The sequence below is a fragment of the Nannobrachium achirus genome (assembly GCF_963921795.1).
Source record: "Nannobrachium achirus genome assembly, chromosome: 6".
Classification (NCBI taxonomy): Eukaryota; Metazoa; Chordata; class Actinopteri; order Myctophiformes; family Myctophidae; genus Nannobrachium; species Nannobrachium achirus.
This window is the reverse complement of record NC_137815.1, coordinates 21,830,165-21,847,311: the sequence shown is the minus strand read 5'-3', so window position 1 is coordinate 21,847,311 and position 17,147 is coordinate 21,830,165. Positions and strand designations below refer to the sequence as shown.

The 17,147-nt window shown below is 42.1% G+C and overlaps 2 protein-coding genes across 2 annotated transcripts in view; one reads left to right on the top strand and one right to left on the bottom strand.

Annotated features, from left to right (window-relative positions):
- The window catches only part of cenpp (centromere protein P), a gene marked incomplete at both ends in the record, with an annotated part of 145,405 nt that overhangs the window by 44,780 nt on the left and 83,478 nt on the right, over positions 1-17,147 (top strand). The window lies entirely within an intron of this gene.
- The window catches only part of ogna (osteoglycin, paralog a), a gene marked incomplete at both ends in the record, with an annotated part of 29,955 nt that overhangs the window by 10,198 nt on the left and 2,610 nt on the right, over positions 1-17,147 (bottom strand). The gene's annotated exons all lie outside the window — the stretch shown is intronic.

The following is a 17,147-nucleotide window of genomic DNA, read 5'->3' as shown; positions in this document are numbered from 1 at the left end:
TAGGCCGGGAGAAAGAATCCGAACCAGTTCTTTGCCGGTGGAAAAGGCCCCACTGTTGGATCCGGTACGTTTCTATTCCTGATCCCAACCCTATGCTGGCATACAGGGTCTGAAATAAATCCTCAGCAGGGCCATAGCAAGCAGTTCGATTCTCATGAAAAGGTTTTAAATCTGAAGCTCTGTCTCGGGACTCTAGATATCTGGACGATGTTCAGACTCTGGAGATGATATTAGTGCAGCTGTAGCCCTCCAATCGCACTCCAGGTCTGCAGAAACTCAGTAGAGACAGTGGATAAAACGCTTGGGCGTGGCTAAACCGCGATTGAGTTAGGGCTAATGATTATCACATCATTTTGATCAATATTGACTGTGATTATGATTATTTATCACAAGTATTGAGTTTAGTGACAAACCAGAGAATCCGCCGGGATCTTTAAAAAAAACACAGTTCTTATTTGAAACAATATTAAAAAAAGGCTATGGGAATGAAAAGGGGGGGGAACACAACCCATGCAACCCAAATTACGCCAGACCTCGTGCTCTATTGTACCTGCTTGATGCACGTAAAACTCTTGATCCTCCCTAGTTGACATTTTATAACTTCGGCTTCTAAAAGGAAACATCACTACATTCGTTCATCGTACAACATTGTCGCACGCCGGAAAAAACATCTACAAATCTACTACAGTAGCTCACAATGCGTGGCAAACTTGTAGGTCTGCTGATTTTGGTGCGCAACACACCTAATTCATCATGCAAGAGTGTGATGAACAATGTATATCTACCAGCTAAATTGGCAGAGAAGTGTATTAACTAAAGGTGGGCCGTTATCGGCGTTATCGTGCTGCGTTATCGCGAGACTCTTGTCGGCGGAAAAAAAAAATATCGTCGTTAATCGCGGATCAAAGTTGGGTCTGGGAGCTGCATGCGCAATGACATCACACACAGGACAGCGCAGGCAGTCTGCTGCCATCTTACCTGACTTAAACATCTCTGAATCAGAGACGTCTTCTGATTGGCTGTCACTGTGTCACAGCACTGTGCTTTACTTGTACACTCTTTGGGAACCCGCCCCTCTTTCAGAATGCAGGCTCACAGCTGTGACGTGACAGTGTGTTTGTTTCGGTTTTAGCGACTTAGCGTTTGACACGTAATGAAGCGCGTTTATCTATCTGGATATGAAAAAATGAACTGCAGGCAGCAGCAATCAGGTAAATAAAGATTCAACTTGCACTGTGTGTTGTTTAACTTGTTGTGTTGTGCGTTTCAGCCTCGCTGTTGCGTGCTGGTGTTTGTTGTGTAATCTGATCTCTCTCATCATCCCTTGCTGCGGCTGCCTGTCTGACTCGCCGACTACAGTTGTGATTTTGTTTCTGATTTTGTTTGGTTGGTTTTTTAGGTCCAGTTTGTTTGTTGTTGGTGCTGCCTGCAGCTGCTGCTGCTGGTTCTTAGTTGTTAATTTGAGATTTTGCAAAAACGAGACAGAGTACACTGTCAAAAATATTTTGTTCACCAACATTTTTTTTTCTTTTTTTTTAATTAAATAAATAGGCTACAAATAAAATAAACATGCAGCTGTTAATATGGGCTCATTGGGCTGTTTGCAGACAAATACATTTACTGCACCCAGCATTTAGCTTGTCAGAGTGGTCTTGCAGAGTTCATGTGCAACTTCTTCCAGAGAGATTGATTGATTGATTGATTGATTGATTGACTGATTGATTGATTGATTGATTGTAGTTTCATGACAGTACAGTTCACTGGTACAAGATCAACTCAAAGGAGATCCTAGTAAGCTTTTCGCCTTATTTACACAGGAAACCTTTATGTATCTCATATAACATTGAATGACAGACAGATAGAACTCCATTATCATTTGCAAAAGGGCTCCTGCCCCCATCCTTGCAGGGGGGCCCGCGATTTTCAGGGACGCCACTAATTTTGAATGCCTTCGGCAGACTTAAAATGAGCCATTTTAATCGCGATTAATCGCGATTAACTCCAGGATTGAGTGCGATTAATCGCGATTAAAAAAAATTAATCGTTGCCCACCTCTAGTATTAACCCAATGGTTTTCAACCTTTTCCATATCAAGGTCCATTATCTATTCGGTATTTGAGCCACGGAAGACCATTTGATTGAGATTTAGCCTCGGCTCTCGGACCGAAAACGTAGAATATTTTGTAATCTGGATACGATTTTGTCCGTTCTGTATTGATGTGGTGCCATAGGAAAGGTAACGGTCAAACGCTGACCAAAATAACAATTCTTCTACTATAATCGTGTAGACTACTTGTAAATTAAGCAGGCCTAATGCAGATATTTAACAATAATTTAACTGTTGAGAGCGTTGGTTTCATTTTTTTTTTTACTTTAAATTTTTATCCCACGATTTTTGTAACCCATTTTTTCACCCGGTGCCAATTGCCTAAGCTGTGATCCTGGGCTCTACTCTCCCTCTGCCAACCTCGTTGGTTTCATTTTAAGAGTTCTATAAGGGTTCATTTGGTTACCAACTCTCCATTTAGCTGGGGACCACCTGTAACACCCTCAGGGACCACTGGTTGAGAACCACTGTATTAACCCATTAAAACTGGGAAAACATTTGTGTCGTTTTAGATTTTTGCCTTGGCTCTTCAAAAATGACAGATATACAAGTTCACAGCACGCCACTTTGTGCTGCGCTGCGAGCTTGTAAGTCTGCTATAAAAAAAAAGGATCTTGAAAGTGTGAGAACTAGTGATTTAGATGGCGTTTGTAGTAGTTCAATGTGGACAATTATTGATGTGTGCACCTGGGCCAGCCCCTCCTCCTCTGCTATGGAACAGCTCTGCCTATTCCATCAGTGGCCCCGCCCCCTTCCCTCTGCTTTTCACTTCAACGTTCCCCAGACTTTCTTCCTTTCTGAGAAATCAAGCCTGGGATCCCAGGTTAGTACAGCTGCTGCACGCAGAGTACAATCCGCCGATGGGAATCGTTTGTTTCAACAGAGCATATACTGTATGTGTCACATATAGACAAATCCAGTTCCAGGAGGAACGTTGAAACTTCACTCTTCACTCAGACGACATCTCTGAAGACTCTGCTATTAATGTTTAGAAAAAGTTTTATAAAAAAATTAAAGGGGAAGACCACCCATTTTCAATATTGAACTATGTCATTAATATACCTTAGAGGAGTTGTGTGGAAATAGAAAAAAAGTTCACCCTCTTCTGTGTTGCCAAGAACTGGAGGATTGATTTTGGGGTTTGTATTAAACCCTACTTTACAATACAAACCCCAAAATCAATGAAAATGGGTGGTCTTCCCCTTTAACCCGCTGAAAAAGACTATACTGCTTCTATGACCCACATTTTAATGACGAAGATTAGTAACTGACCTGGACCTAGTTACTTCTGGTGGACTAGCACTAGTTACCTGGCCACCAAATGTATAAAAAAACAAGTATAAAATCAATCGCTAACAATCTATTATCTTCCAATAATAACCTGAACTGAGGAACTAATAGGTGACTACCTGCTTCTATGTTCAATGTTGACGGTCATGCAGATATAATTTGAATAGTTGACTTTATGTGAATTACTGCATCATGACTTACTGCAAGCAACAGAAAGTACAAATACTTTCATTTGTATCTGTTCATCTTTATTGCATCTCAGCAGGGATAGGTATACACCATGGACTTTATGTCTGGTTTATTGGGACTCTATAATTTCCCCACCACATAGACCCTCTATAGTATACCATTACCATGCGTCTTCAACAGGGACCTCCAGGGGGTCCTCTGAGTTACGGCATTACAGGGGTGCTGTCACTTTTTTGTGATAGGAACTTTATCTTATTTCCTCTTAAAAGTTCTTAAAATAACAAAGTAGTCGCATACACTTAGCGAAAGTGCCAATATTTATTTAGGATGAGACATTTTGCTCTGCGTCCTCAGTAAATATTGGCACTGTAGCCGCACGTGTGTGGTTACTTTGTTGTTGTTGTTTTGTGTTATTTTACCATTGGTTCAGCAGCACTTCTGTGAACTCTCAAAGTACACATTAACATGAATCCAGCATATTTGTGAACAGACAAGTTAATTTACACACAATAGTGATGCTTTCAAACGTCCGTCATCAAAGCTGCAGCATCACTTGGAGACAACCCAAGAAACACCTGAGGAAAACTTCTAAGCTAGTCTCAGATGTCTCACTGATCAAAATACATTGATGAGACACTCAGTGAAATGATGGTGAACTGACTTTGAAATGCCTCGTGGAAGGCTCAAGGAAAAGAACAAAACATTTGAATAATATAAAGGTTCTTTGCTTCATCTCTATCCTGAAACATGTTTAAGACTAATATTTTGTAAACTAATACATAGTTGACTGGTGTCTGCTCTGTGCTTGATCCGCTCTTTTCCCCTCTACACCAAATGTCATCGGGGGGCAAAAGTTCTCCCTCCCCAGAATAAGGATGCTAGGGTTCAAGTGGTTGATTAAACTGTGAGAGCCATACATTGAAAGGAGATATATGTTGCATTATAATTGTACATTTCTGTAATTAAATTTACCTTAGCCCTTCTTGTGTCCCAGAGTCGTTGGTTCCTGAAGTATCCATCAGATCTTAATCCAGATGCCACCAGCAGCCCAGCTAACAGTACGCAGCTCAACAGTAGCGCTCTCATCTTGGAAGCTCTGCTAGTCTGACTCTCAACGTCTGAACATCTACCAGCAGAGCAGCAGCCACCCAGACTGTGTGTGTGTGTGTGTGTGTGCGCGTGTGTGTGTGTGAGTGTGAGTGAGTGAGTGTGCGTGTCAGTGAGTTTGTATATGTAAGCCCCTACTCTACTACTAGCGCGTGCATACGCGCACGAGAGTGTGTGTGTGTGTGTGTGTGTGTGTGTGTGTGTGTGTGTGTGTGTGTGTGTGTGTGTGTGTGTGTGTGTGTGTGTGTGTGTGTGTGTGTGTGTGTGTGTGTGTGTGTGTGTGTGTGTGTGTGTCACAGGACCGTATTTAAATCTCCTCCAGACACTTCCAGGAGATTCTTTAACAGTTTATGGAGTGGAAAAGCTTTAACCCGTGGTTAGCTAGCCACACACACACACACACACACACAGACTGAGTAAGACTTAGGAGAGAAAGACAGGACTAGAGAGAAGAGGGGAGAAGTAGGTGGGCAACTAAAGAATGAATTTGAGCTCCAGTCTTTACTGATTCTCAACTATACTCATCCAGAGCTATGTACTGATCCATCCTATATATGTTGATTTCGTCGACTAAAACTATGATGGAAAATGTTCGTCGGCTGCTTTTTTTCACTGACTAAAACGGAATAAGAACGAAATAAAATCGATGCTACGATGACTAAAACTAAGACTAAATATATTGACAATTTTGTCAACAAATAAAATCTAGACTAAAATGTTAGGGAGGGACTAGTGGAGAAGAGATCCACTAGAACTAATAGATAAACCATTCTCTGGAAAGGGAAGACTGGAAGACTGGAAAATAAAACTATATAATCTATATTAATTCAGAACTGGACCGATCCAAAACTATATAAACTATATACTGGGCCAGAACTACAGTAGACTGATCAAGAACTAGAAAGATGCAATTGGAAATTGCAAGTGTGGTTGCCTTGCCGCGAATTTCGCAAATTAAATTTGTCTAACCATTTGAATGTTCCCCATTTAAGTCAATGGGGAAAATGAATTCACTAATAAATGAATGGTCATATATGGAGATCTCTGTGTCATTCTTTGTCCGACGTTGGTGTAGTGCATTTGCCCTTCATGCGTATAAAATGTCACCAACCAATCATCAAGGAGATGATACATGAAAGAACAAGTCGTGGTATTCACAAATAAATGTTTATGAATTAAACTATACTAGAAGCCACCTTTAATGCAAAGACCATTATACTAACCTGTTGTCATAGGACCCGTTTTGACCATCTGTGTGAATTTATGCCCATATATGGACATCTCTGCCCCTCCCTTTATGCTTATTATCCTAAAGGAGTTCGCTATAAACAATGTCAGTAATGCCCATGTCATTATCCACAATGAAAACTTTTACAACCTTTGGAGAAGGCTGTGTAGAGTTGGCCATGAGCAAACACAGGTTGAGGCAAGTAGATGCCAACTCGTTCATTCTCTTGGCCCTGACCCTTATTGATGGTAACAGAGAAAGCTAAACGGATAGGGAACTGTCGTCTAATGAAGGTGAAGGGAAGCTCACCTCTGTCATAGTGAGGTATTCTTGGTAGGAAGATTTAGTGGAGTCAGTAACGCCGAAAAATAAGCTGTTAACTTGGCTATAAAAAGAATATGAAGGGTGATCGAACTTGTCTCTTTGGATAAATTCTTTCCTATGGCCCTAAGGTACTTCCATACCAAAGGGGACCTTTGCATCATGACTTGAAGTAAAAAGTGCATTACTGACTCCACTAATTGTTTCACTCCTCTTTGTGCCTACTACAATCTCACACTCAATGACTCTGTTCATCATTTGCATTACCACCTTTCTGGTGCCATTCTTGAGAGTGCGGCCAGGACCTGCTTGCAGGTTTCTAAGCAGCATGAGGTCTATCGTCCAGGTCCAAATATGGGGCTTGTGAGGTCAAACTTAATGAGATGTGTCGGGTATCTCCATATATGGATTTTTTGTTGACTCATATAGCGTACGTGATGTCAGAGCCTTTTATGAAGTGATGTCACTATGAGTCAGCGCTTGCTCCGGAACAGCCCGATGTCAGACATCATCTCTGCATACAGAGATTCTGAACCTTTCGCGCCGGATAAAAAAAAAACGTTTATCGGGTCGGGTCGAGGCCTAGCTAAGAACGTAGGCAAAGGTCTGAGCTATCTGCGTGCGAAATTTGGAGTCTGTAGCACCAACCATGTGTTTTCAGGGCTCTTTCGTGCGATTCAGGCCAATTCGGATTCAGCGTCCATTGGCTTCAATTAGTAGTCAGGACTCCGCATATGGAGATTCCAAATGGTTCCGGAAAACCGCATATCGGGTCGGGTCGAGGCCTAGCTAAGAACGTAGGCAAAGATCTGAGCTATCTGCGTGCGAAATTTGGAGTCTGTAGAACCAACCATGTGCTGTCAGGGCTCTTTCGTGCGATTGGCCCAATTCGGCCTCGGCTTCAATTAGTAGTCAGGATTAAGTTTAGCGTGAGAGGGAACTGCCCGGGCTTATCCACATTATTCACCTGGTTCTCTTAAAGGCACAGCCCGCTAATTCCCCTGAACCCAACCGCTCTGAAGAGCACCCTGAACTTTGCTCACCTCGAAGTGAGAGGAAGAAAGACTTTATTTAGTTTATGCCCATTCAGAAAGATTTTTTGTTGACTCATCTAGCGTATGTGATGTCAGAGCCTTTTATGAAGTGATGTCACAATGAGTCAGCGCTTGCTCCGGAACAGCCCGATGTCAGTCATTTCCGCATACGGAGATTCCAAACCTTTCGTGCCGGATCCGAAAAACTGTGTATCGGGTCAGTTCGAGGCCTAGCTAAGAACGTAGGCAAAGGTCTGAGCTGTCTGTGTGCGAAATTTGGAGTCTGTAGCACCAACCATGTGCTGTCAGGGCTCATCCATGCGATTCGGGCCAATTCGGATTCGGCGTCCATTGGCTTCAATTAGTAGTCAGGACTCCGCATATGGAGATTCCAAACCTTTCGCGTTGGTTCCGGAAAACCGCATATCGGGTCGGGTCGAGGCCTAGCTAAGAACGTAGGCAAAGGTCTGAGCTGTCTGTGTGCGAAATTTGGAGTCTGTAGCACCAACCATGTGCTGTCAGGGCTCATCCATGGGATTGGCCCAATTCGGCATCGGCTTCAATTAGTAGTCACGATAACGTATCTCTTAGCAAAATGCATGCATGCGTGGACGACTGGATCATCACTTAGATCTCCATGTATGGAGCTGGCCAATAGATAGATCTGACATCACAAACTCAAGATATGGATATAAACAAAGCACAAAAAGAAAGGAAACATGACTTAGGTCCTTTATATATCCCCTTTAATAATACCAATTTGTATTGTGTTTTATATCCTTTCTATCGTTGATTCATCACCTTTACAATGAGGTACAGCTTGTAAGCATCGGGCATTCGAGGCATGAGCTACACAGCCAAACGTGTGGGTAGCGCCCCTCGAAAAATTATCAAAATGCCCTGGCAGGCCTGCAATACTGTTCTTTTGGTGTTCACCTTTGCACTCTCCCACAGTAATAAGGAAAAGAATAAAACAACACATATTGGCCATGTTTACACTTTATTAATTTTAAACTCAGTGTCAGGGAGGCCCAAAACGAGAGTAGAACAGTATATTGCAAGCCATTTTGGCAAACCTTTGGTCGCCGCTACCCACACGTAGGGTGCCTCGAATGCCCCGATGCTTAAAGTTGTACCTTGTTGTAAAGGTGACAAATCAACGATAAAAATGATATAAAACACAATACAAATTGGTATTATTAAAGGTTTCCTTTCTTTTTTGCTTAGTTTATATAAGTCAATTAAACTACAGTATACAACTTTTCTCTACAGAAATGCAGAGCACACGATTCCCGATGAAGCCGGTCGATCATTTGACATAACTGTGGAAGGAGTTGCGTGCCAAACTTTTGGTCACTCTTGAATAATAAAGTCGGACAAATACTATAGTGTGTTGCCCTGTTAATGCAACCACATTAAGTTGACTAAACTGATCAGACAATTATATGTGCTCAGCATCATTAAATAATTTATCTTGGTTTGGTTCTTAATTCTTATTTACCCGCACATCTCTTCTGTTAAGCTCATAGGGCTCTTGCTGCTAAGATACCTCTAGTTTTTCTTGCCTTGCCTTGTCTTGTCCCTGCACCACATAACAAAATAATTAACTTACTCAAACCTCAGAGTTGGCAATGAAGTGTATGTGATTCTGAGTAAAAGCCTCATAATGACCAATAAGCAATCTATCTTTCATTAGGTCTTCTCACACTGAGCGGGTGTTTTCCCAGACTGTGGTCAAACCAAACATTTACACTCATTAAGCCTGGACTCCATGTGATTCCATTAGTGCATATTAGTGAGGTTTCTTTGGACGGTTCTCATGCTGGTGGCAGATGTTTGAGTTAAGAGCTTGACGCTTTGTTTACTTTTTGCGGTTCATATTTAAATGGGCAGAATGTGTAATAATGATCTTATCTGGTAGTCATCGCATCGAAGTCCCATGCATTCATATTAGCCCGCAGTGGTCTGCATTTCTAGCTTAAAGACAAATGAGTATGTTGTCCCGCATACCTCCACTGTCTCTCTAGAACATTCTGAGAACAGGAACCCATAATGCTTTCCAAATCTCAACCTCTTGGGGACGGAGCCCATGTGCAGCTGTACTTCAAAACACTGAGCCATTTAAAACAGTGGCTAAAAAGACTTTTTTACAATCCCAGCCTCCGCTGGTTTCTGTAGCTGCTTTCACACATGCTCTGACATCCTGCAGTTATCCCGGCCATTAACTGGTGCGGCTTTATCTGAAAACGTCTGACTCTGTGGGACTTGAAATGCTACAGACCCTTGTATAAAGTTGATGTAATGTCTGATTGAGCCCCATCAGCTCAATGTGTGACTGGACCGGGTCATTGAACCGGGGCGTTGATGACGTCTCTATCGCCAAGGAGAGAGGAACCTCCCTGAGGTGCTTGCACCAAGAGATACTAAAATTCACATACGTATCTCTGAAACAAATTATAATGTTAGTGTTCAAAGCCCTTGAAGCATTCATTTTTATTACCGGTAGAGTTTGGTAAAGTTGGAAACATTTTCAACGATTCGATCTTGCTCATGATCAATGACTTATAAGTAGGGCTGGGATGCGATTAAAATGTTTAATCTAATTAATTACAGGCTCTGTGATTAATTAATCGCAATTAATCGCATTTTAATCGCACATCGATATTTGACCTGAGAAGCTTTTTTTTTCAAGTAAAACACATTTTGTTGTACGAGTGAATCAACAAGTGACTTTTTTATATCTAAATTTCGCATCCACTGGGCCAAGCAAAGCGCTTTGATCGGCTACTTCTCCCTTTGCGTTTGTTGTCTCTTCTTGGTTGGTGCATCGCTATGATCGGTATGCCCGAAACTGAAGGTTCTGTGGTGCAAAAACTAAGTGCGATTAAAATGAGTTAATTTTTTTAATCGCGTTAATTTTCTGTAATTAATTAATCGCAATTAATCAGTTAAAGTCCCAGCCTTACTTATAAGTGAATCATTGTTCAAATACAACTCACGAGTTTGAGTTTCGTTCCCGATGACCTTTGCTGCGTGACTCTCCCTGTGTCTCTCTCCTTTTATCCTGTATGTCAATAAAGGCAGAAAAGCATTTCAGTAGTAATGTAGACCAGGGGTTCCCAGACTTTTTTGGCTCGGGGCACCCCTATAAATACCTTTTTAAATCTGAGGCACCCCTAAATGTTTATGTTCCTAATTTTCACCCCCAGCAGCTTATATTTATAGCATATATTAGTGATTATGTTGCGAGGAAAACAACATAATAGCCATTTTAGTTAGAAAGTAACTTTGTACTTAAAGTTTAGAATGATACTAAATTTGTAATTGTCCAAATAAATTCCAAATATTATCAAATTATCTCGCGGCACCCCTGGACTGCCGTCGCGGCACCGTCACCCACATTGAAAACCCCTGATGTAGACAACAGACGGTACCTGCGCTCTTGTCACACAGTACCAATGTCTTGTTGTCCAGCATAGAGGACAGCTTGTAAGTTAACTCATGTCTAGCAGTTTACTTTACTATTGCAGGAAATGAGACATTTTATGTTTGGCTTTTGAGCTGTTGATCATAGAAATTGAGTAGGCTATATTTCCTTCCTTACTGCAGTTATTAGTAGTTGCAAGTTTCAGATCCTCCAGTAGATAGATATCATGAGGGGCGATCACAACAAAAACATGTCTCTAAAATGAAACTAACCGGTGGGTTCATCAAACTCAAACGCAAATTGAGTTTGATATCAGACACAAGACTATACAGTACATCTGCTTGAATCAATGATCACCCGATTACGCACTCAGGTCTGCCCCACAGGCGCACAAAGTTTATTTTTCCCTATGTGTTGTTTTGGAAAGTTTTCTTTTTGAAGTGTCTGCACCTGTAGTGATACAGGTTTGTTGTACTTCAACACTCTTTATGTCTTCATTTTTACCAATAAAACATACTCCCCATCTGTGGTTTTGTAGTCTGAACAGCACATCAAACAGCCTTGTTAGCTTAACATAGTTCTGTTTAGTGTAGTTGAGCTGAGTTTAGTTTGCAGAAAGGTAGAGTTCAGAACTGATAAAGCAAACAAGTACAAACAGGAAGTTGATAGATACGATTAAAAGGACTATCAAGCATCTACGTCCACTGCTCAGTGAGTGTGAGAGCAACAAAAACGTATCTGTCAGGTAGTGTTGTGGTTGACACTTTGTCATCCCACCTTGCTGTCTTACTGTCTGAAGGGCTGTGCTAAAAAAAACCTATGCAGTATAATTGTATTGTACTCCATGGAGATACGATACGGCAGGAGAGGATAGGTGATGCAGTTTTGAAGAATAAACATTACATAATATGGTGTTTTTCTGTGTGTCTCAGATGACTTGCAACAAGAGATTAAAAATACCAAATAGGCATTTTTTTGTAAAAATTAAGAACTATACAAACAATCTTTTATTTGTTTGTTTTTTGAAGATCTTTGTGGGCCTGAAGTGTAAATTTTTTACTTTTGGCAATACGTAAAGCTTTGACCTTTCTGTTAGAGAATAATAAAGAAGAGCTCTTAAGTAAATTCAGTAGGACAAGGTCATTATTCAAAATCAACGCGTATTGTGATACGTATCATATCATGGCCTCTGTATCGCGATACACATTGTATCGTGAGGTTGTAGGCAATACCCAGCCCTAACTGTCTGTCTCTCTCTCAGCTTTCCTACTGTCTGTCTCTCCTACACTGTCTCCCTCTCAGCTCTCCTGTCATGCCTTTCCCTTTCTGACACAAAGTCAATCATCTCTCTTCTGCATCACAGCCAAAGTAGAAGTTAAGCCAAAGTAGAAGTTAAAGTGTTCTAATCTAGTCTGATAGAGTTGACAGTGTTTTCACAACGGTAACTTTCAGTGACTGGTGGCTTCCCCCAAAAGCTGGCCCGGGAGGAACCCAGTGTGCTTTTTACTGTTGCCAGACATGGTCAAATAAAACACAACCCCAAGGACAAGAGACGGCTCTTCCTCGTAAACAAACATTTCTAATAGGAACCATGTGAGCCCACCTTCCTAGAGGACAAACACACACGTACAGTACAGGTGTGTTAGTAATTATCAACTCCTTTAAAGTTTTACTGTGCTTGGAAGAGAGTCAGCTATACTTTGGGGAAGGATTTTACCATTGCTATACAGTTTGGACGGTCGGTCAGATCTGACGATGATTATGTAACATTAAGCCTGCCAGGATGGTATAAATCTGATCAGAATGTAACAATTTGGACCGTCAGGGTGGTTGTAGATCTGATGATTATGTAAGTGTGCTTTTGACTGTCAGCACGGTTCGGTTGTAGATCTGTTGATTATGTAACAGACTTCAGACTGCCAGGATGGTATAAATCTGTTGATAATCGAACTATTTGGACTGTCAGCGTGGTTGTAGATCTGATGATTGTGCATCAGTTTGGGCTGTTAGGTTGGCATGAATCTGATTGTTGACGGTTTGGCCTGACAGGTATCAAGTCAGTATTATAACTCAAATCAGGTTCCCATTTGGGAAACATGCTTAGTTCCAGCTATGCCACACTTCATTCTCTTGGAATCTGCTAGAAATCGTTAGATTCCTTCTTGCCTCTTTAAATTGTCTCTCGTTTGTAGATTTTATGTGTTTTTATTATCTTGTTTTTATTGTTGTTTTAATGTTTTTCTTTTTTTTATATGTGAAATGCTATGCTGCTTTCCAGCCAGGGGCCACTTTTTCCCAAGCTTTATCACGATACACGATTTTATCACGATTCTTTTTCACATTGGTTTTTATGGTTATTTTTCAAGTTACTTGACAAAAACTAGACTCTCTGGGTTCCTTTAGGGAGGTAAAAATTGAACTTTACAAGTCTGTAACTGACAGTATACAAATGAAACCAAATGGACCCTTACGGGTCCATTTGGTTTCATTTGTATACTGTCAGAGTTAAGTGGAGACCATGACATTTTAAAGTTTGAGAACTGATGATTTGACCAAAATGCAGGTTTAATTGAATTTTGCAATGAATCTCTGTATTAACGATTAAACAGGATGTTTTACAAGGCTCCCTCAATTGTATCACGATATATACGATACCTCTGAAAAGGCATATCGTGGAGACATTGTATCATCTCCACGATAATTATCACCATATTGCCCACCCCTAACCTGACTCATCCTGAAAAATATAGTCGGAACCTGGCAGGAACCGTCCGGCCCCGTTGGGACATCCATCTAGAATCGTTGTCTGGAGAGGATTTTCCTGCAATCTGCTGCCAAATCAAACCAGTCTGGGGTAAAACGTCCAGAATGCCTCAGCCTGACCAAGATACAAACATCTCGTGCTCTTTTGTATTTATTTTATTTAACTTCTTGTGTCGAAAGCACTCTAATGGGTGAGGCAAAATCCCAAGAGAGAGCAGATCTGTGTGTGTGTGTGTGTGTGTGTGTGTGTGTGTGTGTGTGTGTGTGTGTGTGTGTGTGTGTGTGTGTGTGTGTGTGTGTGTGTGTGTGTGTGTGTGTGTGTGTGTGTGTGTGTGTGTGTGTGTGTGTGTGGCTCATCACGTTTCAGGTGAACAAACGTGCCTATACATGCCTTGACAAGCTATATATGACACACACACAGTTGTTTTGACAGCAGAGTGGAGTGGACCACCTGGCCAGTCATGGTGTGCATGGGGGTTTGGCTGAGGCCTTGCTTGTGTGTGTGCGTGCGTGCGTGTGCGTGCATGCTTTCGTCTCAGAAGAGGCCACCAGTCAGAAAACACAACTTACACTCAGTTAAATAAATGGTAAATGGTGCATTTATATAGCGCTTTTAATCCAAAGCGCTTTACATAGATTGTGCATTACATTCACCCATTCACACACACATTCATACACCGGTGGCGGAGGAAGCCATGCAAGGCACCAACCTACTCACCGAAGGCAATTAGGGGTTCAGAGTCTTGCCCAAGGACCCTTCGACATTAACTCAGGGGGAGCCCGGATTCGAACTGGGAACCCTTCGGGATTTATACCCTTCGTGCTCTAATACCAGTTTCTCTACCCCTGAGCTATGCCGCCCCAGTTCAAACTCAAACCCAATGGAAAAGCTCTCTTTGTGTTGTCAACAACCTCAGTGTAAATATGTCAGTCAGACAAATGGGGCGCTGCCGCCACGCTCGTCAAAACGACACAGAGAGGTCCTGAGGCTTGTGCCCTGCATGGATTAGTGCAGTCGCCAAGATACGTTCTCAGTCGCCACCACTAGTGGGTTGGCTTAACAAAATTATCGAAAACGAAGCGGATAAAAGCGCCAAACTTTTTTTTAGGCTTCTTTAGGACCTAACGATGGATTTTAGCCGTGGGTACCAAACTTTATTTTGAAAATTACCCATAGAATTTATCCATATCAAGTTGGGCTCCCATCGACTTTCTATACAGGAGGAAAATACCCAGAAAAATAAATCTGCTTTAAGTAGGATGTGAGGGGTCTAACTAGGGGTTTGTCATGATTCTGAATCCATTGCAAGCATTTGTTTTGCACAAACACCTTTCCTTGGGCTAGGAATGGCCCCACTAAACGATGGTTTTGTGATGAGTCGTCACTTTTCACAGTTTTTGGGGTGTTTTTGGGAGCCATTTCTAGCCCAAGGAAAGTTTTTTGTGCAAAATAAATGCATGCAATGGATTCAGAATCATGACAAACCCCTAGTTAGACCCCTCACATCCTACTTAAAGCAGATTTCTTTCGGGGTATTTTCCTCCAGTATAGAAAGTCCATGGGAGCCCAACTTGATATGGATAATTCTATGGGTAATTTTCAAAATAAAGTTTGGTACCCAAGGCTAAAATCCATCGTTAGGTCCTAAAGAAGCCTAAAAAAAAGTTTGACGCTTGTATCCGCTTCGTTTCGATAATGTCATGGCTATTTTTGGTGATTAGTTATGTTAAGTGGTCGAGCTAGCATTAGAATACATGTTCAAAGCAGACTTCAGAAGCATTCTCCATAAACCTGGAAATATTTCATATTTCATTCACGGGGGGACTTAGAACTTGGCCTGACAAAATGTTTCAGTCGTGAGACTTATTTTGCTTTATTCCATGTGCCTGCAGTCGTTTCTCCCATGCAGAGGTTGGCTTTCTGCCCTGGAATCTGTTCTCCCTCAGGACCCACGACTGAGGAGGGTTTGATGGTTAAACCAGACAGACAGAGTCACGCACGTGCGCGCACGCACACACATAAACACACACACACACACACACACACACACAAACACACACACACACACACACACACACACACACACACACACACACACACACACACACACACACACACACACACACACACACACACTCACACTCACACACTCTCTCTCTCTCTCTCTCTCTCTCTCTCTCTCTCTCTCTCTCTCTCTCTCTCTGTCCAGCATACTGACCAGCAATCGTAAATTATTGCAAAGTGTTAGTGTTCATTTAACTAGCAAATTATGGGTCCATGTGGTTCAATTTGTACACTCTTCTGAGATAATTTAAAATTAGATTTTTTTGGGGGGGGGGCTTTTATGCCTTTATTTGATAGGATAGTAGACTGACAGGAAATGGGGGGAGAGATGGGGAGTGACACGCGGCAAAGGTCGTCCGGATCAGGATTCAGGAATCGAACGGGCGATCAATGCCTAAGTGGTGCCTGGACCAGTAGGCCAGCGGGCGCCCCGACACTCTTGTGATTTAATTGGCTTGGCCGATAGCCCGAGACTACGTTTTGCACCCTGTCCGTCCGTCCGTCCGTCCGTCCGTGGCATCGCAGCGAAACTGTGCACACACACTCCCTTGATGCCAGAGCAGAACCTCTGCCCAGTTTTTTCACATGGGCCTGCCCTGTTATGGTGCCACCATTATGAAGATTTTTGCATTTTTTGACAGTACAGATTTGTCCAAACATCACACAAATCGGTACACAATATGTCTATAGACATTAAGCAAGTCTTTCAGAGTTTTCATATTCCATCCTGATGGGCTAAGATTGGCTTCCAAGTTTGCGAGAGTGCTCTATTTTGAACAAAATGCCTTGTTGAATAACAAATGACACACAATTGCGACCATAGGTCGCATTTAGTTGCGACCATAGGTCGCAGTTCAGTATGTGAACGGTCACAGCTTGTCCGTATGTATCTATACGTCTATAACGCCTGACACTGTGGTTCCCCTGACACATCACTGTGATGTCACTGTGATGTCAGGGGAACCACACTAACAGAATCCCTTTCATGCCCATACATGGAGATCCCTGATGTTATCAATATTAAGCCCATATCTAACAGAACTTCATATGAAAATGCCCATACTGTATATGGAGGCCACATCGGCCACATACCACACTAACAGAATCCATATATGGCCAAGACAGCCCATATCTGTGTGGATGGTTCTACAGACAGGGATCTCCATGTATGGCCATAAAAGGGATTGTATGTATGATGTCAGATGTCATAGACATCATAGGACTTTCACATAACGAATAACTCAGCATATCTCCATATACAGTACATGGATCTCCATATATGGGTACCAGGGGTCTCCATATATGGGTAACTGGTCCTATATACATCACTGGCCAGATGGGCAAGACATGGCCCCCTTTAGGGCGAGGTTGCTTGTCACCCTTATGCGTCTTACTAGTGTTTAGAGTGGTGTCCGATGCGTGCGTGATGTGAAAGTGTGCTGACGGCAGCAAATGCAGTACAGTACGTTCTCTGTTAATGTCATCATCACTGGATCAACCAAGAAATGTCTAATACAGCCCAGTGTCTCCTTTCATGAAACGACCTGATCACTAGTGTCTCTGGAAAAGATTCTTATTGGAACTCTGACCAAAAGTTGTCTAACAGCATGGTCTTC